The sequence below is a fragment of the Canis lupus genome, chromosome 24, assembly GCF_048164855.1.
Source record: "Canis lupus baileyi chromosome 24, mCanLup2.hap1, whole genome shotgun sequence".
Lineage (NCBI taxonomy): Eukaryota > Metazoa > Chordata > Mammalia > Carnivora > Canidae > Canis > Canis lupus.
In genome coordinates, this window is record NC_132861.1 from 51,332,041 (window position 1) to 51,355,223 (window position 23,183).

A 23,183-nucleotide genomic window follows, 5' to 3' on the forward strand; every position below is an offset into this window, starting at 1 on the left:
TGGCCACGAGACGGTGGTCCCCTGCCCCTGCTGCAGCTTCCCACCTGTAAGGGAAGCTCACCTGAGAGGACGCGCTCACGGGACAGTGCCACCTTGCGTGCACGTCCGTTCACGGTCAGCCCCACTTGCTACTGGCTCACGGGGCTCCCAGGCGCAGGCCACACAGACGACACGCAGACCTTCCCGCAGGAGCGAGCTGCGCCACGGAGACGCCAGCCACTGCGGCCCAGGCCTCGCCCGGACAGCTCGAAGCCCACCCGACAGGCTGGGGCCCGGCCCGCTCAGACCGCGGCGCCTGGGGACCCAAAGCCGAGGAGACACGCTCAGCAAGACGGCATTCGGCTCTCCAGAGCTCGGAGAAAACGGAGGCCTAGTGAGCGATGGCGGATTTTCACGACATCAAGGTCCCTGGTGTTCTTCCCCGTGGTGGCAGCGTGCGCCCGGCCCCATCACCGCTGTCACCGAAGCAGGCGGCGAGGAGCCAGGAAAAGGCAGGGATGGAAGTAAAATGTGGGAGAGGCCCAGGCGTCATGGGTCGGTCAGTGTGACGCAACCGCGACGGGCGAACGTGCCCACCATATGGTCACACGATGACATAATCAATGGCCGAAGCACAAGAAGCACCAAACCACATAACCCTCCCCCCAAAAGCGAGGCGCGAGCTCAGGGCAGGCAGGGGGATGTCTGGGCGTCCCGGCAGCAGACGAGCCTGGGATGCGAGCCCGGCTCCCGGGGCCATCGGGCCGGGCCCCTGGACAGGCCGTGGCCTCGCACAGGCCGGCACAGCCCCGGAGCGTCACGGGGAACCTGACTCACGGTGGGGGCCCATCGGCGCAACAGCCCCTCACTCGGGGGAGCCTCCAGGGCACCTGAGGCCGGAGTGCGAACTCCGCCAACACCCTGGCCAGCCGCCGCGCCGTCACCACCCCCGTCCGGCACAGGCACCACAACTCGCGACTCCCGAGCGCGGAGCACCTCGTGGGAGAAGCCCATCTACCTCTCGATGACCCTCGGGCGCGGTCAGCCCCGTCCACCACCCACCGCCCCCGTTCCAACGAGCAGCACACGATGATCCACGTCACAGGAACACTGGCTGCATCTCACCAAGCCCCGGGTCCCCCGTCAGAGCGCACGTGCCCGGAACCCAGCAGGATGGAAACCCTCACTCCACCTCCAGGGGCTGCATGTGGCGTCTCCCTTCACGGAATTATTTCCATCCCATTACCGGGAACGTCGCATGAAGGAGGTGGACTGCGTCACACGACGGATGACCTTATTTCCTCCCCCAACACGTAATGGGTCGGGAGACACCCCTTCTTCATCAAATATTTACAAATTGGGATGGAGGGGGCGTCTGTCACCACCAACAGTCCCCAGAGGTCAGCACATCAGGGATCGAAATTCCTTCTCGGAACAGCAGAGAGCCGGCTGCGACCCCAAGCTACGCCAGGCGGGACGCAGCACGCGCGGCCGGGGGAAGAGCACGCCGGCTCGGTGCGGCTCACACGCTCACCGGGCCACATAAACACGACGAGGGGAGCCCGGTCCAGAGGCAGAGGGCTGCCCTTCACGAGCGGGGCAAGGACGAGCAGCGACACACGGTCACGTGACGTCCGGCGGGCGAGGGGCCGCGCTTACTTACTGGCTGAGGCCCGTCCCGTAGCACACACGTCAACGAGAGTCGATTCCCCGAGTGAGAGGAAGGGTCAAGGGTGGGATCGTGGAGTGAGGTCTGTCTACACTGGCTGGCTCCCAGTGACTTCAGAGCCCCCAGACTGTGTAAAGTCCATCTGGATGTCCGTTTGCCTGTGTGTCCTGCTGCCCCGCCCGCTCGAGCTGGCTGCTCCCGGGGTGTGTAACATGAGAGGGACACAGCTGAGGACAGAGCAGATGGGAAGGGGCGGGGGGCGGGGGTGGGAGGGGAGGGGGACGGGGCGGGGGTGATACGGCCTGAGGTCCTCCTCGGCTGAACCCCCTCGATGGCCCCCTTGTACGCACCACTGAGGGCACGTGTGCCCCTCGTGACCACGTGAGCCCCGCCTGGAACCGTCGGTGTGCCCGTCTGTGACACAGGATCTCCCTCGTGCCATCTCCCAAACAGCCTGGAGAAGAGCCGTAAACCGAGCACTGTGCCGACACCGCCCAGGCCACTCACTGTGAAAATATTCCCAGCACAAGCAACCCTCTTTTTTAATCCAACCAGGAAATTCAAACGGATTAAGCCTTCTATTTTCAAATAACTGAATAAAGAACAGAGCCTCAAGTCCTCCTTCCAGAGCCTTCCTTGGTGTGGACTCTAAGTGGCCACTAGCCACAGGTGGCTACTTAAATTAAAATTAATTCAAATTAAATTAAATGTAAAGTTCTGCTCCCCAGTCCCCCTGGCCACATCTGAGCGCTCCACCGCCACCCAAGGCCAGGGGCGACCGTGTCTGGCACAGCAGCTACAGGCCACTTCCACCATCGCGGAAAGTTCTGGATCAGAGGACCCGGGAGGTCCCTCGTTCACAAAGCCATCTTTGTGTCGTGGTGTCTTTTCCTCTTCCTCCAAGTGAGCAGGAAAAAACAGCCTCGCAGCGGCCGCCGCCTGTGCTCCAGGAACGTGGGGGAAGCGGCCCGAGCGTCCTGCGGACGGGAATGAGAACACACGAGTGGAAAGAGCACACCTCCGACTCCCCGCGAGGCCCGGGCAGCTGTGAAAACGCCCAGTTTTCCCCTCACCAGTTCTTACAGACTTTTTCCAGAACTCTCTTCTTGCTTTTCTCCTTTTCCATGATCGCACATCGCCTGAACGAGGGAGGAGAGAGCAAAACGCCCATGACTCACTTCACGCGTCTGTCCACATAAACCCGTGTGGCTGCCGCAGGACGGGGGAGCCGGTCCTCACCACGGCCTGTGAGCGCCCACGCGGCCTTCCCTCCGGGCCATCCGGGCTCACGGGCCGGGTCCGGCCCCCCCCACCGTGTGCGCCCTGCGGGAGCCCACTCCCCGCGTGTGCTGCTGTCCCCTCCCTCTGCCCCCGGGCGAAGGGCCCCGCAGCCCCCACGGCCGGAGGCACGCTCTGCAAGAGGGAGCAGCTCCTCTCTCCCCAGGTCCCGGCCCCGGGACGCCTGCCTGCCCCCAGCCGCCATCAGCAATGGTACCGGCTTTTGTGGTGCATCTGTACAGTTCGCGAGGCTCTCGCTGCTGCAGAGGCTCCTCCTGCCTGTCCGGCCCGGACGGAGCCGTCCTCCATCTGCCCTCAGAGTTACTCAGGTCTCTCGGGCAAGAGCGGCCCGCAGACCCAGAACGGCCAGGCGAGGCCCTCCACGCGGGCCCACGCTTCTGAATGCTGCTGGCCCCCGTCCACTCCCTCCTCCGTGACGCACACACGAGGAAGTTGCCATCCACGCTGCAGCGCCACCCGACGGCGGTGGCTGGGCAGATCGTCCCAACACGGTGTGTTTCGCCATCAGAGGACTGGCTGGGGTCGAAGAGATCACGCCTGAGACCGGGCTACCCAGCTTTTCCTTCTTAAAGGTAAAATAAATACATAAGAAGGCCTCCGCGTCCCTCGCTACCATGTCATCCCCGCGTGGAGTCCGGGACAATTCTGCAGCCGTGGAAAGGGGGTTCGGGCAATCACTGACGCTGTGAGCCGACAGCTCACCGAAGTGACCGGCACACCCCGGTAGAGCCACAGCCGGGACCCCGCGGGGCTCACACCGTTAGAGGGCTCTGCTCTAGTTGGAGCACATTTTCTGCACAGGAGCGCGTGGACCCTTCAGGGGATCGGCAGGCGGTGGCCGAAGGAGCTGTCGGGAGGCCGCTTCCAGGGACCTCTGGGCGGCCCGCTTCCGAGTCAGGGCAAACACAGCGCCGGCAAATTCGCCCGTGGTCACGCGGGCCCAGGTCTAAAGCTGCCGAGCTGGGACGGGAGTGGGGAGTCGGGCCCCTGTGTGGAATCCAGGTCTGCGGGAAACTCGCGGAAGCCCTCAAGGCAACGCGCAGGCCTGCTCCGGCAGGACCAGGGAGAAGCGCTTCCTCGTGGGAGGGGCCTCCATGTGCTGCGTTAGCCCACGGCCCCGAACACCTCAACCAGTACCTCTTCCAGCTGCAGCGTGGAAGGAACCACGACGCCCAGCGACATTCGGCATCGCTGGCCGGCCCCCCAGGAAGACAGCACCCACCTCTTGGCCTGAGGGTAGCAGTGCCAGGTGGACGGGAGGTGTTTTAAACGAGCACCTGCTGTGGGCGAAGCTGTCGGTGGAAGAAGTCATCTGATAATTGCTCCCAAGAAAAGCAAGTCACCTCTCTCCCCTTCCCCAAAAGTGGCTCTCAGGTTGAATTCTTCCCATCAGAGTCCTTGCGGAGCGTGTGGGACACGAGGATTCGTATTCCCAAGAGGGGGCCCAAGAGACGGTCACCCCGCTGTCCTGAGCAGGGCCCAGGCCTCATGACCGGCCAGGGCAAGGGCAGGCACGAGGCGGCTGGAAGGACGGGGCTCAGGGAGGCCACCAGGACGTGACAACTAGAAATACCTGCTTCTTGCTTTACTTTTGTCTTCCTCTAGTACCTGGGTGAGCTTCTGCTTCCCCTGGTCGCCCAGACCTGGCGTCTAGACAAAGGGGGCCGGTTTCGTCCCTGGCTGTGTCCCCGCACCTCTGGGGGCGGGAGGAGACCTGCGCCCTGCAGGGAGGCGGCCGCTGGCCACAGGCACGGCCCAACTGCTCCCCCAGGGATCTGCTCACTGCAGTTGTTTGGCTTCATTCTCCTCCTGAAACCCTCTGGTCATAACATTTTCAGTGCTTCTCTTTGACTCACAGTGGAGGAAACCAACCAACCAGTCGAGCTGCTGCCCCCATGGTCTGCTCGTCAAGTGACAACTTTAAGTCGCCCCTGAACGCCGTCCACGTCATTTGTAAAAACAGCTCATTGGTGAGCTGCGTCCTGCAGCAACCGGAGCCCCACTCCTCATTCTTAAAAAGAAGCTTTGGCAGCTGTGCTTTCTGCACAGACAGCGGGGTGCTGCGCTCACCCACAGCCCCTGGGGAGGCCCGGGCCCAGGACCTTTGGTGGGGGGCTCTGGAACCCCCGCGATGCCCGAGGTCCCCTCCCTGGGGTCCCTGTCAGCGTTCAGCCTCGAGGTCCCCAGCTCCCGCCCCGTCGAGCACCGACTAAGGATGCCCCTCTCTGTGACCAGTGGCCCCCTCAGGCCCTCCGCGCCGCCCCCCTCCCCGGGTCCCCTGAGCTCGCAGCCCAGCTCCCACATCAGGGGCCTGCATCTCCACCCCAGCCTCCCCGCCGAGGCCTGCCGACCTCGGGTGCTCAACCCTCACACATCCATGAAACGAATGCCGCATATGTGCAAGGCGGAGCCAGGAAGCCCTCGATCCACGAGGCCCTGGGTGGGCACGGACGGGCCTGCGCCTGGTGCAAGAGGGCTCACTACCTGCCTGAGGGTCGAGTGGGGTGCACCGTGCAGTCACCGGGCGGATGGTGAGGGAGGGACGCTAGGTGGTGGCACGGTGTTCCTCCGTTATTAGTAACGTGTAAAGCACACTCGCACGCCAGGCCCAGCGGAACTCCCGAGGCTTCTGGGAGTTACCGTGGAAGGCACATCACAGCGTACGTGAAAACGTCCTAAACGCTCAGTGTGTCAAAATAAATAGTTTAAGTCTGTTTAAACTTCTTGCTCCTTCAAAAGACGTGCTGTTTCAAAGGGAGATCCGGGCCTGAGGGAAAGTTCCGCACAGACGGCGATGTTCCCCTGTGCCGGCTCCGAAAACACCGCGGCCTTCCGCTAAGAGGCCCCGGGGGTCAGGAGCCCAGCCGCCCGGCTGTCCCCTCGCGCCTGCAGACGCTGCTCGTCCCCGTTTCCCAGCCTGTTCAGTGGGGATTAGGAATGACGCTGTACAAACGACGCTTATTTTCAAGTGGAAAAACAGGATTCTGCCTATGGTCTTCTAGAGCTAGCTAGGAGAGGGAGGGAGAGAGGGAGAGGGAGAGGGAGAGGGAAGAGGAGAGGGGAGAGGGGAGGGGGAGAGGGGAGAGGGGAGAGGGAGAGGGAGAGGGAGAGGGAGAGGGAGAGGGAGAGGGAGAGGGAGAGGAAGAGGGAGGGGGAGGGGAGGGAAGGGAGAGGGAAGGGAGAGGGGAAGGGAGGGAGAGGGAAGGGAGGGGAGGGGAGGGGAGGGGAGGGGAGGGGAGGGAAGGGAGAGGGAAGGGAGGGAGAGGGAAGGGAGGGAGAGGGAAGGGAGGGAGAGGGAAGGGAGGAAGCAGGAAGGGAGAGGGAGGGGAGAGGGGAGGGAGAGGGAAAGGAAAGGGAAGTGAAGGGAAGGAAAATGATTTGGGGCCCAGGTCTTCACGGTGACACACAGGGTGGAGCCAAAGGCATCGGTGAGGTCCACACAGTCTGGACGGCACCCTTTCCTGGGTCACTCAGGGAGTCTAGCACTTTCTGGGTCCCCGAAGGCTCAGCGGGTGTTTCTCTAACCCAAGTATAGGTGAGAAATCAATTAGAATAGCACAAATAGAGCCACATTCATCTTACTTGTTTTAGGTCTATTTTGCGGTGCTCCCCAGCTAGAGGGACAGTGACCCAGCGGTAAGCTTTCACGCACGCTGGTGGCCCACGGGTTCCTCAACGAGGCGGCAGGTGTACCGGCAGCTGATGTGAGGAGTCTATGTGGCAAGCCTCTATGCTCAGTGCATTCTCTGGACGGTGACAGGGACCCCGCTCACTCCCGCAGCTTTAAGAAGCCTGGTTCAGTGAGCGCTGGGGGTCTGCACCCCCTTTCCTGGGGAGCCCGGGTCTCCCTGAAGGCCGTGCCACGGGGGTCCTCCCCAGGCCCTAAAAGCTGATGGCAGGACAGCCCGCTCCTGCCCCGTCCTTTGTGGAAGCCACTCTGCGAGAGAGCACGGAAAGGGGCAAAGGGCTTGTTTTTTCTTTATCCTTTTTTGTATTTTTGCATATATAATGCTATTTCTGCATGAATTGTTTTCAAAGAGAAAGCCAAAATAAGTTCTACAAGTTTCCAGATTTGTAGGCAGGATAAATAAGAACTCAGTTTGGTTTTCAATCATGCTCAAATTATTTGCATATGTGCAGCTTAGTTTCATTTAGTTACTAAATTCCAGCCATCCCTAGACTAATGGACCAATGAAACTTGCATTTCCAATTTAAATGTATTTATACACACACACACACACAGCGCACACGCCAGTTAATCTGCACAGACAAGTCCCTAACAAACACTTTTCCGAAGCCCCATTACCTAAACACATTTGGGAACACAGCTGTCGCTGCCCTCACAGGCCATGAATCTGAACGACATCCAGGATGACCAGGCAGGCAGCAAACACAGACAAGTATCGGGTTCCGGGCTTTCAGATGATAGAGGACTGTGCACTGCGGGTAAACGCGGAGGCGCGGTCATCTCCCCACAGAAGGAATTACCCTTGCTCCTCCAGACTGCCCGCAGGACAGAATCATCACACTCCAACAATCAGCGGAGGAGGGTTCAAATTCTCGGAGAACGCCCCCCTCAGCCTTGCTTCTGGAAAGTGATGATGGATCTGGGTTCACAGGTACCGGGCTCTTCCCCGGTAGTCCGTTCTCTGAAGAAATCCCCAATGTCTGCTGTTTTCCTGACACTTCCCATCTCTTCCTACACTTAGAAGGCAGGCAAGGCTCAGCCCCGCAGGACTCTCGCGGCCCGACGGTCGGATGCAGGCCGCTGACCCGAGGCCAAAGGTCAGTGATTGGGACCGAGGACAAGGAGGCCCTCGGAGTCACTGGCTGAGGCGGCGGACGCCTGCTCCCGGGCCAAGTGGTCCTGGGCGAACACCGGTCTGGGCCCCTCACGCAGCCGGACCAGCAGTGCCCTGACCACACTCCGCCTCACTCCGCCTCACAGCCTCGGTCCCCACGCAAAAACAAGCACACGTAAGTAGGACAAGATGCTCTTCATTTAAAACAAGCCATCGGACATCTGCTCAACGACAGGGCTGGCCTCCCGGGGCAGGGTCCCCAGCACAGCCCGCCAGAGGGCAGGACCTAGGCCCTCAAGCACGGACACTGCCTGGCCCCAGCACCCACCTGGTTTGCACGGTGACCGGGGGATGCGGTGTGGGGACGGTAAGAGCAAACGCAGGACCCCCACCCCGGGGTACCCCAGACACTGGCCGCTGACCCTCATCTTGTTTCCCACCCAGCCCCACACCATGCAGGGACTATTCAAAGAGAACCTTCTGGAAAGTGCTTCTGAGATGCATGGGGCGTTTGGGGGTGCACGAGGAGGGCCTGAACCCCGTGCCGCCTCCTGCTCCGCCGCCCTAGGGAGCTATGCACCCCCGCCCGGCAGGACAGGGAGCCGCAGGGCCCACGGGAGCAGTACCGGCTGTGCTCCTCAAGCTCATCTTCTGGCCTCACACCCTCCAGGGGCCGCGCTGCCAGCAAGATCCTTCTCAGGCCGTGTCCATGCATGCTTTGCCTTCTTATGGCATCAGGTGCCCGGAAGGGTCTGGAAACCTGACACGAGGGAGGACAAGAGCCCTGGGCACACAGCCTGGTACCCGGAGTGGGCTCCGTGCCCCAGCAGCCATCTGTGCGGGTGGGGTCCGAGCCCGAGACCCTTAGACAAACATGAGCTGTTTGTAGAACCACGAAGAAGGGGTTATATCTAGAAACAAAGCACCTCAGAGCGTGAGACGAGACGTGACTGCGGCCTCCCTGTGATGCCCCACGGCCCCTGCTGGGACCCGGTGGGACGTAAAGGCTGGCAGCCGGACCAGCCAGAGGCCCTGGGGCTCTGCGTGGTGCCAGCAGCCCCGCACTTGCCTGGAAAACAGGGGCCCCCCGCGTCACCAGCTCTCACGGCCCACCGTGGATCCTAAACACGGCTTTCTAAATGGTCAAAGGACAACTCCTGTTTGAGAAAATGATTTTAGGAAAAGTTCTACTTACTTGGATAATTTTCTGACAACCATGCTTAGTCTTCCAAATGCCACTGGGTGGGTTTTTTTTTTTTTTTCAAGTTCTCATTTTGGACAATCATAATAGAATAAAGCTACTGGAGTGTTTTACATTTTCTCCTAGGACCAGGGGTTTAGGAACGGCACACAATCTCACTGTCAGGGTGAGGGTCTGCCCCGGCCTCTGACGTTCCCGCACAAACTGAAGACCGAGGCCCAGGAGCATCAGGCGGCGAAGGCCCCGCGTCCCCCCCGGAAGAGAAGGCCACAGCCAAGAGCTGGAAAGAGCCAGAGACGTCCTGTCTCCTAAGGCCCTGCCCCACTGACCCCGGGCACAGCATCCACCCTCCCTGGGCTATTTCCTCACAGTGAAATGGGGTCATAAGAGCACCTACTTTCATAGGTGTGCTTTAAGGATTACGTAGGAGATTTCACTCACACGCTTAGCACTGGCCTAGCATCCAGGGAGCACTCCACGAATACCGGCCATCGTTTCAGAGATGAGAAAGTGAGAACCCAGCGGGAAGGTTCACGCTGGGGACTAGAAGGAACCACAGACCTGGCTCTGCCTCCCTGAGCTGGGTCCCTGGAACCCAGGATGTCGGGATGACCCTCAGCACAGCCGTTCCTAACAAGAACTTAATTCCGCGAGGCTTTAAAGCAACCCAGCGGTGACAGACGCTAGCCAAGATTCCTAGGTTTTGTTTCCAGAGGATCTTCTTAGCAAAGTGCCGAACCTACAGATCTCTCTGGAAGATCAGCCTACGAATGGAAAATAATGGTAAAGGAGGTATTTTCGGTTTTTAGACAAAAGTGAAACATGCACCCACCATCCTGACGGCTGTCGCTGCCCGAGAGGGAGGCACTCTGTGTCAGGGCAAAGACCGGGGCTCGTGGCACCCGGGCAGAGAGCGCAGGTGACGGGGCCTCCCGCATCCCAAGAGAGGTCGGCGGCGCCCCGCGCTGGGCACAGGGGCTGGCGGGGGGTCCCGGTGCCCACGGCGCTATCTGCGGGCGGCACACGCGCCCCGGCCACTTGCCTGGCGCACCGCGGACCCCCTTACACCCCACACACAGAGCACGGAGGCCGGGGAGGAGGCGGCAGACGGACCCCGGCTAGCAGGTCACTAGGCCACGCACAGCCACCTCCGCACTTACGTAACAGGGCGCGGAAAATCCCGTGCAGTTTCTCAGGAGAGCGGATGGCACTGGATCGGGGCCTCAGTCAGCCAAGGCTTCGGTTGGGTCCAGGCGCCCCCCCCGGAGCCCGTCGTCCTGGGGCCGTGGGCCTGGAACGGAGGAGAGTGGAGCCGGGCCCTGCCGGCGCCCACTGATGAGGACTGCGTGGCCCCGCCCCGACATCTGGTTTCTATTTCATCCCCGTGTTGTCACATTACATAACAAGCAGATGCTGCGCGGGGTCACCGCAGCCTCAAGGCTCCCGACTCCCAGGGAATGGCCGGGCCGCGGGCTCGGGGGCGGCGACAGGCCCGGGGGCAGCGGCGCTTGACCGGGGCGCTCACAGCGAACGCCCCCGCGGCGAGACCCGGACGCCGACTGCTCCGCCTCGGACCCCCGCTCAGCTCCGCTCCCAACTCCGTCTTCCCGCTCCACGTGCAGCTGCGAGGAAGGCGGGCGCTCTCTGCGGCCCGGGGTCGGCCTCCCAGACCTCAGCCCCGGGGAGGTAGAGGACGGAGGCTCCGGAGGGTCCCCGCGAGAGAGCGCCCGGAGCCCCAGCAGCGAGGGTGGAGCGGGGCCCCCGGGCGGAGACGCACGTCAGGCACGCGGAGGGACGGCCTCAGAGCAAGGGTGCCAGGGCTCCGGAGCCCCCCAGGGATGCTATGCTCCCGCACCCCCTCCGCGAGCTTGGAAAGCAGCAGCGGTTCTTATTAAGGAAACGCACCACGTGCACCACGCGCACCCCGACGGCCGAGGCTGTGACGCTGGCAGGCGAGGGAGGCGCCCCTCTCAGGATCCTGCTCCACAGCGGCCCCCCAGGGCTGCCATCTGCCATCTGAACCCACCCGAGCCGACAGGCGGGCCAGCGTCAAGTACAAGGGTGCCAGGGGCACAGGGTTTCCCACAGTCGCCTGGAGTAGCCCAGTCAGCTTTGGGCAAGAAGGAGGAGTCCCCACGGCAGAGGCCCCCACCTGGCGGTCGGGCATCTAGGGGGCTTCGCGCGGGGCAGACATCTAACCACCAAGCCGCAGGGAGTCTCCTCGGCTGAGTGGTCTGGGCAACCACCCGCCTCCAGGTGAACCACCCTGCACAAGCTCTAACCACCAAGCCGCAGAACCGTCCTCGGCTGAGCGGCCCAGGGCGATCACTGGCCTCCTGGTAAACCATTCTGCACACAGGGAAGTGAGAATTTAAAATTTTCTCTTATGAATACACAGACGCGGCTGAGGCTGATCTGACTGGCGAGAACTGCAGTGGGCCCCTGCCCCGGCGGTCTGGACCGCCCAGCCGTGGGCAGAAGCCCCCAGCACTACCCCGTGTCTGCCATCTGGCCCGGGCCTGGTCCAGCGCCCCGCAGGGAGCAGTGCGCAAACTTGGAAGGACGGCAGTGGCGTCCAACGGACTTCAGATCCTGCCCTCCTCGCTGCACCAGGGGCAGCAGACACCTGCTGGGGGAGAGCTATTTCAAGCGCGACACTTAACTGGCAAGCGGCACAGTCCAGCCCCAAGGGCGTGCAATGTCACGGAGGACCCGAGGCTGCTGCCGCGGGAAGGCCTGGCAACGCTAAGGCATGTTCCTTGAGCCCCGGAGGAAAACAGGCTCAGAACTTCAGGAAGAAAAAAACAGCACAGGACAGCGGACAGCACCCACCCCCTGCCAGGCAGGGCCGACTCTGCCTCCCACCGCACCCCCAGTTTGGAAAGGCACTGCCTCCAAAGGGGAGAAGCAAACAGGGGCCCCAGGCAAAAAGCAGGGCCTTAGCCCCTGATGTCACGGAGCAGACCAGACCTTGCGCACGAGCGTCAGGAGTGCAGAGCAGGGATCCCTGGGTGGCGCAGAGGTTTAGCGCCTGCCTTTGGCCCAGGGCGTGATCCTGGAGACCCAGGATCGAATCCCACGTCAGGCTCCCGGTGCATGGAGCCTGCTCCTCCCTCTGCCTGTGTCTCTGCCTCTCTCTCTCTCTCTGTGTGTGACTATCATAAATAAATAAAAATTAAAAAAAAAAAAAAAAAAGGAGTGCAGAGCAGAGCAGAGGCTGCAGAGGACATCCTGGAGGCCTACGTGGTGACGGCCACATCCCCGGCTACCTGGGAGGGTCTCCTGGAGGAAGCCCTGGGAATACGTTGTTGTTTTCCTAACCTGGGGGCGAGGGGGGTGGGGGTCCCACCTAGCGCACAGCGGGGCTGTCTCTCTTGTGACATGGATCTGGTTACACAGGGTCAAAGGGAACAGAGAAGAGCCCATTCACGCCAGCAAGGGAGGCCAGGCCTGGGTCACTGTGCGCAAAGCAGAAGCCCCTGAAACACGCCTTTCCCCAAAACAGACACATGGGCAAACTGCTTTGATGGGACCCCTGAATCACTGCTGCCCTGCTGCAGGGGAGCCATGTCCAAAGCCACTGCCGGGCCATGGCCGCTGGACAGTCAAGAACACCCTGCCTTTAACCTGCCTGCGCCGCGTTCCTGGGCCAACGTGCTGCCATACGCTAAGAAAGGCCTACGAGCGAGCACTCAGTGGGTACCAGAGCTGTCGGACACAGGGAGGTCTTTTCAACCACCTCCCACTTCACTCAAAACTAAAGCCACAGTGTGGGAGCAATGATGGGCCAGAGCAGCACAGCCTGCTTCCCATCCGGCCCCCCCTCCCAGGCTCCCCACCTGCCTCTGCTTCCCCTTCTGTCCTGCGGGGGCCCCTTCCTGCTGAGCAGACAAGGCAGGGTCTGCATGTTAGCAGGTGCCATGGCCAGAGACATGCTCCTCCCCTCCACTGTCGCCTACTTCAGGTTCAGATCCGTCATCTGATTCAGTAAAGTCTGGGCTCCTCTGGTCGCCAAGGATGAAGGCCATACCTGTACCTGCGTGAGCAGTAATGAAGATTGGGCGGAAAGCCCCTGGGGCAGCTCCCAGAAACCAGAGAAACCCTGGCCCTCTCAAGAAAGTCGGGTGCCAGGCAGCCCCGGAGCCTCGGGGACCAGTGCCACCGACGGTCCAAGGTCGTGGACTGCACCCCGCCGGCCTGCCCACCTCTCTCTTCCCGTTTGGTGCTGCAACCTGAACACAGCAGCTCCCAGGCCCATGTCCCCCGTTCAGCCACCAGACACCAAGGGGCCTCCTGCCCCAGCTCCAATCTGAAAGACTCCCAGAGAAGGGCGCTGCCGCTGGTATTCCCACCTAAGACCACACTTTCCTTGGGGTTGGGGGCTACACTGCCTATAAAAATAGAGGGAAAAAATTTTTTTTTTTTTAGTAACTTAGAGAAGCAACCAGTACCCACTAGAGGCTGCGCAGCCGCCGAGCCTGCCTTGAGAACACGAGACAGGGTGCTGGCCTGAGCCCGCGGGCCAGGTCCCCAGGAAAAGCTGCCATGGCCACTCCGGGGGCTGAGCCTGAGCAGGGCTGCCCGGCAGGACCCGGGAACTCAGGACAAAGGCGACAATCACTGGTATTCCCCTCCGTTTTTCCTTAAACAGCCACTAAGGGAATGAGTCCGTCAGGTCCCGTTACAAACCAATCCCATAATCCTCTCTGCATCCGATGCCAATGGTGTTTGCCTACATGTACGGAGGAGCTCGCAGGCATGGGATGGCTGCCTGGCCCATCGTGCTTTCTGCCAGGACGAGCAGCCTTCGTTCTATCTCACAAAGAAGAAAACGAAGCTCCCAGAGTGTCCCAGCGCCTGGCCCCACCGGGGCTCCCTGCGCTCCTTAGCGGCGGATGCCCATCCTCGCGCTCAGCAGCCTTCACGGCACGTGAGCAGACGACCGGAGTCATCGGCACACTTGTTCTGCTCCATGTCGCAACGTTCGGCCCTGGCAAAGCAGCCAGCCGGGCCGGTGCGGACTGTTGTGCCACATGCCACACAAATAGCAGGATGAAGCACCCTTAAGCCAGCGTCAGCTGTCTCCATCCACCGACACACAACACCGAGCATCTCGTTCTGCGCGTCCGGGAAGTGGAGGAGCCCGAGTGCTGCCAGCAGGTTGGAAATGACAGATTCGAGAAATGAGAGGACGCCGAATACCGAGGACTCTGTTGGAAGGAAGCCCCGCGCCGTGCGGCCAGGGACGGGCTCCGGGACCCTCTGCCAGGTGAGGGGCAGGGGGCAGCGTGGGGGCAGCGCGGCCCCTCCCCAGTCACACACGGCCACAGAAGCACTACTAGTTCATGTTTCTGTTTTAAACATTAAATGTGTATTTTAAGCTGCATTTCACACGCAGTTCCCATGCTCGGCTCTAACAACTCCACAGCAGCTTGTCCCCAGGGTGACGCAGCAGGGGGACCTGCGGGCAAGGCCCACCCGATCCCAAGACCCCTCCCGGGGCTAAGGAGCTCAGGAAGGATTACTTGACATGCTCCCCAAGAGCAGAGATCCCGCGGTCCCCTCTGGCAGTAACATCATGTGCTGGGAGAGAGAATACTGCTCAACAGAAGTCTCCACGAAAAACCCAAAGTCACAAAAATCACAACCAGACAGTCTCAGTTTAGACCTGAGGGATCCCAATAGGAGGGTAAAGTCATCATCATCAGTCAATGGAAAGGCACCGGACGCAATGCGTGCTCACTCCTGGACCTCCAAGGGCGGGGACGGGTCACCACCCTGGGCTGGGCAGTGGCCTGGGGGGCGGCAGGGACGCTGCCCACCTAAGCCACCGCAGTGCCCTCACCATGCCCTCTGCCCTGTGCTCCAGGTCCACGAGGGCCAACGAGAGACGCCACCATCCCTGCCCCACAGCCAGTGAGGAGCCACGCGAGCCCCACTCCCGACGGCGCATAACCTGCGAGGAACACGGCCCCGCGCGAGCACCTCCACCTGCGGCCGCCGAGGGGTCAGTGTGCAGGTGCACACACACGGGCACACACGTGCGCACACACACGGGCACACACAATTTTACATCCTCCCCTTCCTTCCTCCGTTATTTGAAAGAAGGCCAAGGCCAGATAATAAAAAGTCTTCCCTATCGTCCTCCATTCTAAAGCAAACACTCGACTGTTATTTACAGTTTTGTTCAGAAAAATGAACCACTGCACTGCTACAGAGGAAGCCAAATTCAGGCTTTTCCTTGCGTGTCCAACTAAATTAAAACTCTCATATCTGCCTTCCATAAAAATGAGCACAGTCGCTGGAACAAGAACCTCGGCGCTGTTGCCAGCACGGCCCAGGGAAGTGCCACTCATCTCTGCAACCGTCCTTCGGGGAGCTCACCCGGCACCCGGCAGCCCAGCACAGACGACGGGAATCTGTGGCCTGCCTGTCCACGCTGGCCCCACGGACGCGGCCTGGCAAAATGGACAGAGAGCTTCGGCAGAAAGCAGGGCCCCCGGTCCGAGGCCCAGGGCCGGCACGGGCAGGTGGCCTGAGGCAAAGCGCCCTCCTTTCGGGCCTCGTCTACACGATGAAGTCTCCTGGTCCTGCCAGGACAGGTGCAATCACGGCTGGCAAGTGTCTCTGCACCTCTGTCCTCGCACTGGCCAGGGCACGCGTTCCTGGTCAGTGGGGCTGCGGGGCAAGGAGCCGAGGAGGGCACATCCCGGGAAGACAACTCGGGTGGCCTCGCCCAGCACATGCCGGGTGCCCACGGGCTGAGGCAGAAGCCGGTGTACAAAGCTCCCTCGCCAGGCCCAACCGCTGTGCGTGGGCCCGGGAAGGCGAGGGGAGGGAGGCCGGACACACCGCAGGCTCCTCGCCCGCTCCCCGGCTCCTCCTCCGACCGGCACCCAGGGGTGCTCGGCAGCACGGTCTGGCTTCTGCTCGCACTCATGTCATAGTTTTAAATATACTCTTAATAGGCAGTACCAGCAGTCCTCGACGGGACCAGCGACACAGGACCGGCAGGGAGTCACCTCAGCAGTGTGGAAGCGAGGGCTCAGAGCAGAGCCCGAGAGCCGGCCATGCTCCGGGAGCGTCCTCTGGAGGCCGAAGGACGGGCATAGACCCCGGCCCGCTCTTCACATCGGGCAGCGCGGTCAGGAACCATCGAGGTCTTCCTCGTCACTTAGCAGATGTGACTGGGCAGGCCTCCGCATCCCCAGGCCAGCCGCCTGACGTCATGGGAGACAAGGTTCGCTCCTCGTGAAAATAAGCGTCCTCAGAAGAAAGCCGAGCGGCCCAGAGAAGCCTGTGAGTCTGGCAACGTGGCGTCAAGTGTTTAGATCCTTCTCCAAGCACAGCCGAGCTGGCACGGGAGTGAGGAACCCTCGGCGGGCAGGACCTCACCCCATCCTGAGGCTGCCACCTGACTCGGGCCCCCGCTAAAGACCAGGAGACCAAGCCGGGGGCTGAGCAGGAGGGGACGGGGCCATGGACCCCCAGGGAGGCTGGGAAACCTCCCTGCGAAGGGACACACCCAGGAGCCCTGACACCGTGGGGAGGGCAAATCAAGAGACATGACTACCCCAGGGTCCACGACACAGACCCCTGGCAGGGCTTTGGGGGAGAATCCGACAACCTCCGACACCTGACACAGACACTGGGGCAGATGCATCTGGAAGTGCATCCCAGGTGACGCTGCCCAGGCCTGCGCCGCTCCGCACCAGGCAGACACAGACACACATCGCCCCTGGATGGGTGTGTTCCCAACCCCCAAGAACGTCGGTACAACAGTATGAGGCATAAAGTCACAATCTAAAATCAAACGCAGGGGAATGGCCCAGGGAGTGGAGGTCAGGCCGGGGCAGACTCCAATTACAGGAAAATCTGATCTGACCACAAACTGCATCTCAACACCAGGCGTGAAGAAACAAACAGGGTCATCCAGGGAGCGAGTGGCTGTCGGGGACTGTCACTCAGCAGCTGCGCAGCCCCGGATCCCGTAACCTCTCTCTGCCGCGGTCTCCACCTGCCAGAGGGGCCGTAAGAGCCCGAAGCTCCGCCGGAGGGGCGCGCAGGGGGAGACTGAGACTGCGTGCCACCTGTCCTCACTAACATCAAAAACGGTCAGGCACGTCGGAAAATGACCCAAATACAGCTTGTAAGGAAAAAACGGTTAATGATTAAAATTAAAAACTAAATGAGTAAGTTGAGTAATCCATCGGCTACGGCCGGAGAGAAAACTGGAGAACCGTAAAATAGTGCGGAGGAGATAACCAGGAGGGGGACACAAAGACACGAGGGAGAGGTACACGCGGCTGGGGGCCGCAGGGCAGGGGGAGGCACACTGACCCGCGCCAGCCCGAGGGCCGCGACGGGACAGACGTGCACCAGGTGTGGGAGGGCCACTGACGCTTCCAGCCGGACCGTAAAACAGCCCGGGAGCCACCGTGCTTGAGGCAGCGGAGGACGGACACACAGACAGGCAGACCGGCCAGCGCGGCACAGGTGGCGTCTGGACCGCTCGCTGTTTAACCGATGGTGCTGGGCCCCCTGGGGAGCCACTGGAAAGAGATACAACTAGGTCCACACCTCACACGCACGCGCGTATAAATGCCTCTCAGACCAGGGACCTGCCGTAAAAAGTGAACTAACACAAGCCCCAGAACAAGACGTGGGGGTTCCTCCTATGCAGGGAACAGAGGAAAGCTTTCCCATTGCAACTCAAGAGCCAGAAGCAGAGAAGAAGGGGAAGGGGAAGGGGAAGGGGAGGGGGAAGGGAGGGGGAGGGAGAGGGAGAAATTGGTAAACGTGAACCGTGCCGGGGTGGGGTCGGGGGCGTGCTTTTACATGGCAAAGGAGCACTACAAAGATTTCAAAATCCAGTGGACAGATTAGGGGAAAGTATTTGCAATCTACCTCCCAGATAAAGTCTAAAATTCCTCATGTATTAAAAGTGCTTAAAAATTGTGGGAACGATGACCAGAATCCAGATAGAAAAACAGGCCAAAGGCGTCGGGAGAGAAAGAGGCCTTCACACGGACATTCCGTTCCTTATCTGTCAGATTGGCAAGAAGTAACACCCTTTGCTCTGCAAACCGCGTGGGAAGAGGCGCAGCGGGCGGGCGGGGGCACGGGACTGCAAACCGGCGCAGGCTTCCTACGGGCACGTTGTGCAAAATCGAACCCAAGGATGCGTCTGCTCATCTTCCGTAGACATCCGCCCGCAGGGGCAGCCTGGGGGTGCAGGTCCAGCGGAGGCAGCACGTGCGCACACGCTCGTTCCCGGGCAGTGCAGGCGGGGGCTCCGTGGGGGGGCGGCAGGGCTCCGGGGCCGCTCCGGTGTGCGACAGCGCGTGCAAGAGCACTACCTGTGATGCTCCTCGGGTGCAACACGGAATCCAAAGTAACGTACGTGTGTTTGCTCTTCTCTCCTTCAGGGCGGAGCTGGGGGCAGGCGGCCCCGGGGGAAGCCGGGCCACGCGGGGGCCCCACGCCTCTCGGTCCCGTTTCTCACCCACCACTGGCTGCAGGGACGGCACGGCACTCCCGTCTCACACACTCAGAAAGTGAAAATAAATAAAATAAAAAGGTATGAAGAGAGGGAAAAACTGAAATGCAAACAAACAAATGAACCAAACCACATCTGAAGTGAGTAACACAACCGCGGAGGCCAGGACGGGGCGCGACGAGCGACCCACGCAGCTCGGAGACGCAGGGCTCGGGCCGTATTTCACGGCACCCGCTGAACAAACACCCGACTCGGTGAGCGCCTTGCTCTCCCCTGGAGGCACAGATTGAGGAATTCTTTCGGAGCCTATTCTGGGATTAAATCAGCAAGTACCGAGATTAGGGAAACAGGGAGGGAGGGTTCTCACTGTGGGAGGAGGGGTGACACTACGGGAAAGAGGGGGTCACCGGGCCTTGTGGAGCCACACTGGAGGTAGAAGTGGTGGCCTTGGCTCTGCAGGTCACGGGGACCCACCTGGGGGGAGGGTGTGCATGGGCTCCATGGGTCATGGGGACCCACATGGGTGGGAGGGTATGTGTGTGTGCGTGGGCTCTGCGGATCACAGGGACCCACCTGGGGAGAGGGTGTGCGTGTGCGTGGGCTCTGCGGGTCACGGGGACCCACCTGGGTGGGAGGCCGTGCGTGGGTGTCCCTGCACGCGTGTCCACCTGCCAGCGTGGCCTGCTCACAGCCAGGGACAAGGTCGGCACAGCCTGCAGGCAGAGCTGGCTTTCCAAATGCTGGTCCTGAGAACAGAACTTGACAAAGACCCAGGGGAGGGCAGGGAAGGCCCACGGGAGGCCCAACTACTGTCCTGCATCGCGGAGAGCAGTGCGGGGCGGCAGTGCGCGGGGACCCGCGGGAGGGGCCGGCATGAAGGGGCCGCCATCGGGCAAGCTTGGACCCTGTGGGCACCAGAACAAATCATGTTAAGGAAGAATCAACCCGGCTAATAAAATAAGAATCCATGGCTCCAAACTACTTTAGATAAATAAACAGATAAGAAATAAATGAAGAAAAGAAGGAAGTTCTCAGTAGGAGAAAGCCAACCGCTGCACGTGGTGACAACTCGGCCACCGTCGCCACCACACCCGTGGCTGCTGAACCCGGGGCCACCGCCGTCACCCAGGGCGCTGAAGCCAGAGGTCAGGGCTTGGGGAGCAACACGGCATCTGCACCTCCCACAGCATCTGCCACAAGATTCTTATCGACGAAAAAGGAAAGGCTGACTCTCCAGGGAAGCCCGGCAGCAGCACCTTACCCCAGTGGTCGGGTCAGCACCCCCAGGAACGGGACGCCGGCCACCTGGAACCCGGCACAGGACGCGCAGAGAACAGAGCATCGCTGTGGTGGCTCCAGCCCTGGGGGCGTCACCGCACTCCGATCATGGACACTGCAACATCCCATGCTCGCTACAGCACGGCTGTCTGCATCTTCCAGAAGGTTCATGTCACGAAACATACAGAAGACCAAGAGGCTGGTCCGGAGGAGCCGAGGGGCCAAGGTTTTCTCCAGATGTAAGGCTTTATGAGGACAGCTGGCAAAATCGGATGAAAGCCTAGGATTTTATGACGCTGCTGCATCGTTGGTGGTTTTCTGAGTCTGATCACCGCACCGCAGAGCTGCTGAGAGGCCGTCCTTGTTTCGGGGTCATACGTACTGGACGACATGGGGCAGAGAGCACCCAGACCAACTTCCAAACGGTTCCCAAAAAAGTTATCTGTATAAATAAACATCTATAGCAAATCTTTGCACTATTCCTGTAACTTTCCCGTAAGTCCGAGATCACAGCACAAGTGGAAGTGAAGAGGAAAACCAGGAAGGGAAAGGATCGGCCGTGCACACGCTGAGCGGAGTACACGCCGGAGCAGCTGCGTGGGACACACCGGCACGGCCACGCAGAGCCCACGCCGCTCGCCCCGACCCTGAGCCCCCTCCCCGCTGGGGCAGGGCGAGGCGGCCCGAGGACGCACGCGGGATGCTCACCCGGCACGTGTGACGGCGGCTGCAAACAAGCTTCCACGGGAAAATGAACTCACTGTGAACGTTCAGAACGCGGATTATTGAGAACAGTCATCAACAGCTACACGCACACGGAGGAGCCCAACACACGGGATGCCCTCCTCCATGTGTGGTCCACGACCTCGCAAAACTAGAATCGTAGTGCGAGGAACGCGTTCGCGTGTAGGTTTTAAAGGCTGGGGAAGGATGAGTGAGCACGTCAGGGTTCTGAGCACACCTGCCTCTGGGGGCCGCGGGGACCCTGTGCCCCCTCTACTCTCCTTCCTGAAAGGGGGCCCACAGGGCCTAATGGTGACGGGGTAAAACTCTTCAGGATCACAGTGAAAATTAACCGTGCGGGGAAACATCCAAAGAGAATGACAAAGTGGCTACGACAATGGCCGCTCACCACAAACACTGATCGTGGGCAGAGCAGCCACCAGTAGCCTCTGCCGGCGACACGGCCGGGTCCCCACGTGCGCAGAAGTGGGGTCGTCGGCGACGCTTCTGTCATCGCACGTCTGGAGGTTCCTATCACCAAAACCATCTACCAGTTCTTGGGCTTTTCTGATAATTAGTGGCAAATATGAAACAGGTGGATTGTCGTCAGGGAGTCCTTTCGGCCTGAGTGAACCTATTTTGGCTTTGCACACCCTATGGACACGGCCCGCATGGCAAGCGACACCCGGGGAGGTGCCAGGTCCCCTGTCCACGTGAGCACGAGGCCTCCAGGGCTTCCCAGCCGTGGAAAGCTGACTTCCACTTTCTCTAATCTCTAACCTATTCAGAAAAAAACTATATACTTCCTCCCATTTGGGGGATTTTTTAAAATTATGAACATTGGAGGACTTATTACTCTGGTATTCTTCCCAAGCATTCTCCTGTACCCACGTGAACTCTGTAGTTTCCCTGCAGTGACATCTGCGCCATAACCCTCGGTGTCAGCCATATACTGCGGTCTCGCCTTCCTCCCCCGCCGTTCTGCACAGGGCCTACAGACCCATTCAGAAGTAAAAATTACTTATAACCTTGGTTTTCTTGTTGTTTCCAACAGGTTCTAGAATTAGGGCACTTCCATCACATAAAAAAGGGTGACGCTTGCAGAAGCTCAGAAGCCATCTCCAAGAGAGCCGACACGGGGTGAACTTTGAGAAGATACAGAGGGGTCCCTTAGGGAGCAGGTAATTCTAGGAAACATTCAGCTGGGACCAACAAGTCCCAGGTTCATACTAGTTTCTCTTACTGACAACCGTCTCATGTTGCTTCTTAGCAGGGAAAGGATGCTGCTCCTCTGCGTCGGGTGTAGACGTCGGATACGCCGCGTGCTCTGGCGCACGGCTGACGGCGGCCAGCTGACCGCGGCTAAGCGCTGAGACCCTTCCTTCTGGGTGACCTCCTTCTAGGTCACTCCCCATCCTAGTGGTGCGGAGGCCCACCTGTGTGCACTGTGCACAGGTCCCTCCCGGCTGATGGCGCTGCGGGCCCCAGGACCCCTTCATCTGGGCGTGCGCGGTGCAGGGCGGCAACAGTGTGGGCGCCTTTGTGGCAAAAATAAAAGTGTTCATTTATCGAGAAAGTTTCTACCTCAACTTCCTATTGGATGTGTTTTCTTCTTTGCTCTTAGACCTCTCTTGGCTCTTCTATTTGTTTGCTTTACTACTCGGCACTTCTAACGCTGTCATCATTTATTCTCCAAGTGACCGTGTTTATTGGGCAGTTTGGGTTCAGAAGAAGCATTTGAAAGAGCCACATTTACTACGGTCTTTCCTGAAGTCTGCCTTTGTGCAAATTGACAAACATTAAAGGAGAACAAAAATCCTAGTAAATTCCTTCATCATCAGCTACATATGTATTTGTGTAATAAACCTTAACAATATATAACTAAATGTAAGATAAATAATACGGGGTGGGGGGGGGGATCCCTGGGTGGTGCAGCGGTTTGGCGCCTGCCTTTGGCCCAGGGCGCGATCCTGGAGTCCCGGAATCGAGTCCCCCGTCAGGCTCCCGGCATGGAGCCTGCTTCTCCCTCCTCCTGTGTCTCTGTCTCTCTCTCTCTCTCTCACTATGTCTATCATAAAATAAATAAATAAATCTTTAAAAAAAAAAAGAAGATCAATAATACAGGGATATAGGACAATCACTTTGAATAGCTGTAACTCCTGCCCAGCGGTGCTCATGGGCCCGAGGCGGGGTGATTGCATCTGTCGTCCCTGAGGCCCACCTGAGCACCAGGTGGGACCACAGAGAGGCCCAGACCTCTAGGTCCGGAGCACCGCCCCACACAGGTGCACACCCCCCCATACACACCCACACAGGAGCAACACTTGCCCTTGCCAGCACACTGCTCCTCCTTGCCTCCTCAGGCCTCAGGGTCAGAACACCAAGGACAAAGTAATTTTAAGTGCTTTTAAAAAATATAAGCCGATCAACACCAGCTGGCTTAGAACAGCAGTTCTCATAGTTTTTAGGCTCAGAGCCCCTCCATCCTCTTTAAAACTATGAGCACCCAAAGGGCTTTTATGTGGCTATACATATCGATATTTGCCACATTACAAATTAAAACCAAGATTTTTTTTCAACGTTCATTTAATTCATTTGAAAATGACCATGTCACTGAATGTTAATGGAAATTATATATTTTTATGAAAAAAATAGGTGTCTTTTCCAAAACACAAAACAAGTAGTGAGCAGAGTGGCATGGTTTGCAAGTCTCTGTGGGATCTGGCTTGGGGG

General features: G+C 59.8%; 1 protein-coding gene and 1 long non-coding RNA gene across 7 annotated transcripts in view; one reads left to right on the top strand and one right to left on the bottom strand.

Moving 5' to 3' along the window:
• Positions 1-23,183, bottom strand: part of HDAC4 (histone deacetylase 4) — a 274,710-nt gene that overhangs the window by 193,649 nt on the left and 57,878 nt on the right. Inside the window, exon 1 of one of the 5 annotated variants that reach the window (XM_072796922.1) lies at positions 10,111-10,272. The exons of the other annotated variants lie outside the window; for them this stretch is intronic. The gene's annotated coding sequence lies outside the window, so the exon portion shown is untranslated. Of the gene's footprint in view, positions 1-10,110; positions 10,273-23,183 lie in introns of those variants that run through there. 5 annotated transcript variants of the gene reach the window in all.
• LOC140616311 (uncharacterized) lies at positions 9,393-22,030 on the top strand. Of its 2 annotated transcripts, none has more exons than XR_012016861.1 (3): positions 9,393-9,733; positions 21,505-21,631; positions 21,721-22,030. It is a non-coding gene; the product is annotated as an uncharacterized lncRNA (long non-coding RNA). The 2 variants fall into 2 exon arrangements; XR_012016860.1 differs by lacking the exon at positions 9,393-9,733 and adding an exon at positions 17,803-18,344.